The sequence below is a fragment of the Benincasa hispida genome, chromosome 8 (genome assembly GCF_009727055.1).
Source record: "Benincasa hispida cultivar B227 chromosome 8, ASM972705v1, whole genome shotgun sequence".
Taxonomy (NCBI): domain Eukaryota; kingdom Viridiplantae; phylum Streptophyta; class Magnoliopsida; order Cucurbitales; family Cucurbitaceae; genus Benincasa; species Benincasa hispida.
The window spans coordinates 57,557,908-57,561,812 of NC_052356.1; positions in this window are offsets into that span (position 1 = coordinate 57,557,908).

A 3,905-nucleotide genomic window follows, 5' to 3' on the forward strand; every position below is an offset into this window, starting at 1 on the left:
TAAAGGCCCTTGTGTTTTTGGGCATAATTAATTGTTATCGAGCCTGTAGTTCAAAGTTAGTTTGAGTCTTGAGTCATTCGTGAAGAAGTTTGGAGCAAGGGTTGATGTTCTTCGAGGAAGAAGACGATCAAGGATTGATCGGGTCGTGTAGACGATGAGGTAAGCGATCGTTGAGTATCGAATGATCGGTATCGTTTAACGTGTGCGCACTAGACAATCGTTTAGCTCAGCAAGCTTCATCGCTTAGTAACTGACTAAATGATCGCTTAGCAATGCATGGTAAATCGTTTACCTTTCGACACGTTAAGTGATCGCCTAGACGAACAGGCTTCGTAGCCTCGTTGTCGTCTAAGCGATCGTTTAGATTTTGCGCTATCGTCTAATGTGCACTAAATGATCTTTTACCTGCGGCATTTACTAAACGATGGAGTTTCTCCTAGAGGTTCAAGACCCGGTTCGCCGTGAACCGATTTGCTCGATGGAAAATGTAATAGATAGAGTTATTTCATTTTGGTTTTTGTAAAGGTTCATCCTGGTCCATTAATCCTTGGTTTACTACATGAGATGTATGGTTTTTTTATATGTCATATGGTATATAGTAAATCCCACCTTAGGTTATGCATTGGTCATGCATCATCTTTTTATTGTAAATGTTATAATTTAGAGAAGCATGATTTAATTATGTAAGAGCATGCTCATGCATCATATAATATAAGAGTTATATTTATGCATGCATAAAAAGCATTGACATGCATCATCTTTATATTATAATTGTTATAGTATAAGGTAAAGGAAATCGGATTCCGTGATTTCCATGAGCAGCAGAAAAAGGATTATTCCAAATCATAATCATGAATGAACAATGTATTTACAGTCGACTTCAAAACAAACAGTTATACAATTCATACATAAATTATAGCATGAAAAAACTCAAAAGAACAAAGAACGACTTCAAAATAAACGATTATACAATTCATACAAGATGCGTCTCCACGCTTCGTTACGCAACCGCTCAAATAATCAGCAACCTCAAACGCTCGATCTACACGACCGCAACACCACAACGAACACAGCACGAACACTTCATGCTCGTCCTCAACGATCGCCTCGGCCACGAACTCCTCAGTAACACGAACGGCCTCCACAACACCACGAATGACCTCTATAAACCTCGACGGTGTCGAGTTGAGTATGACACCACCAACAAGGCTACCTTGGTATTCTCAGTGTGAGAATCTAGAGGGTGGGCTCTGTTCGGACTTGGTGTGAGGCAGACGAAGAAGGAAACACCGATCGTGTACACGACTGGACAAGTGGGAGATGGTAGAGACCTAACGTATATGTTGATGCCCAATCGTTTAGATAAAGCTAAGAGATCGTCTAGCAAAATCTATGTGATCGTTTAGCTCATCGTTTAACTCAGTCTGTCGCCTACAGACTCTACACGATCGTTTACTTAGGGCAAACGATCATCTAACAAAATTATGCGATCGTTTAGTAAATACTGCACGATCTTTAGCTCGTTCAATCGTCATTTAATAAATCCATATTTACTTGACGACTATGTGAGTTTCTTTTGCGCGAGAGAGAAATCTCCAAAAAAAAAACTTTTTTTTAATCGTTTGTAAATCATACTATTCAAAATAGGAAAACCACTTTCCTTTTAAACACACCGTTACCATGAATCCAATAACCACCCACTCACTTTGTTATTAAAGAAAAATAATTAATTATCCAATAATTAATATTATTATAAATATAAATGATAACCAACTTATCATACTATATTTATAACCTATAGTTTTAATATTTAATCTCATAAAACATATAAATCATAGTTCTTTTTCTATTCCATGGTACTTAAAGTAAATCTCATTTACATCAATCCTCCACTAGATGTATCTCATACATCATACCGATTATATCATATATAATCAAAATACCTCTTGTCAATTTGAACATTTTAAATCAACACCAAGATATGATCCTCAACTTAATCCATTGAGCTACCAAAGGGACTCATAGACCTGTAGCTCGAAGCTCCAACAGTATATGAATAACTGACTAAACTCTTTAGCGATGGGATCCACCATCCGTTAACTACCAGACAGTCCACTAAAAATTGACAGCTGAACTCTTTTTACCACTGATATATTATGTGTCTATCTTAATCAATCAGGAGTGCGACAACTCTTCACAGATCACTCGTAAGTACAACTAGGCCAATAACCGTTATGCCCCTGTAGTTACATCTATCTCCTTAAGTACCTGATCCCTTTAATGAACATAAGTCATAGTCCTACTATGACCGAGTCTTCTCTTCCAAAGAGAAGCTGTGGCCACTATGTTCAAGCCTCGGAATCAACACTTAAGGGAGCAATCTCTTTACTTATCCCTACTTCGAGGAGTGAATTCCATCTTATGGATTGAGTTCCCAGCTCCCAGATCAGACAAGTCCTAAAAAAGGTAGGTTGAGTTGGCAATCTGGCCACTCTCACCTATACTAATCAAAGGACCGCCCTCAAAGACAGGAGTTCCCAAAACACTCATGATTAAGGTCATGTCACCTATGGTCGTTTAGGTGAGATGCAAGTCTCTAGTATCAACGGTGTTATATACAGAGTCTAGTCATCTCGTGGCTCAGGTCTTATACAAATGCTTTGTATAGGATACCCCCGCTCGCATGTCTCCACATGAATGGTCAGGATCAACTATCTGTAGTAGTTTACAACACTTGCAAATTTCTACAAAGTGGGCCGTATCCGTAGTGTCACCAGGATCAGGTATCTCACCTTAATCCTTATACTACAGACCTATTTAGGTTATCACTTAAGGCATGATCCACTTGTATATCACATATACATGCTTAAGTTCACATAAGATAACCAAGGAGCTATGTTTATTGGATATGAGTAAATGTTAGAATTAAATAACACTTATTTTATTTATTAAACACTGTGTATCTTTACAAAACAATGAGACTCCGGGATAATTAGGACACCAATCCCAATAATCTCCCACTTGTCCTAATGACTCGGGAGACTAATGTACAATACAATATAAAAATGTACAATATACAAGATACTAGGGCATACCCCAGTATCCTTTTCCACTTGCCTTAGACAAGATGCCGTATGTCCCATAGACCTAGACTCTCCAGGTGACCCCCAAACACTTTAGCTGTGAGGGCCTTTGTAAACGGATCAGCAACGTTGTGCTCCGATGCGATCTTCGTGACTATCACATCACCGCGATGCATAATCTCCCTGATTAGGTGATATTTCTATTCTATGTGCGTACCTCGAAGATGACTCCGAGGTTCCTTCGAATTTGCTACAGCCCCGTTGTTATCACAATAAAGAGTGATAGGCAAATCCATATTTGGAACAACTTCCAAATCTAAAAGAAACTTCCTTAGCCAAACAACCTTTTTAGCTGCTTCACAAGCTGCTACGTATTTGGCTTCCATAGTGGAGTATGTGATGCATTTTTGCTTATGCTTCGCCAAACTACAACCTCTTCATTCAGAGTAAACACTGATCCCGATATCGATTTATGAGAATCTCGATTGGTCTGAAAGTCAGAGTCCATGTATCCTGTAAGGATCAGATCCTTATCTCCATATACAAGCTTGTAGTCCCTCGTTCTCTGAAGATACTTGAGGATCGTCTTGACCACCGTCTAGTGATCAAATCTTGGATTGGACTGATACCGACTGACAATCCCTACTGCATAGCAAATGTCGGGTCTGGTACACAATATTGCATACATTAAGCTTCCTACAACAAAAGCATAGGGAATCCGTCTCATCTTCTCAACCTCTTGAGGCATCTTACGACATTGATCCTTAGACAGAACGATTCCATGCTTGAAGGGTAACAAACCCCTCTTGTGAATCCTGCATC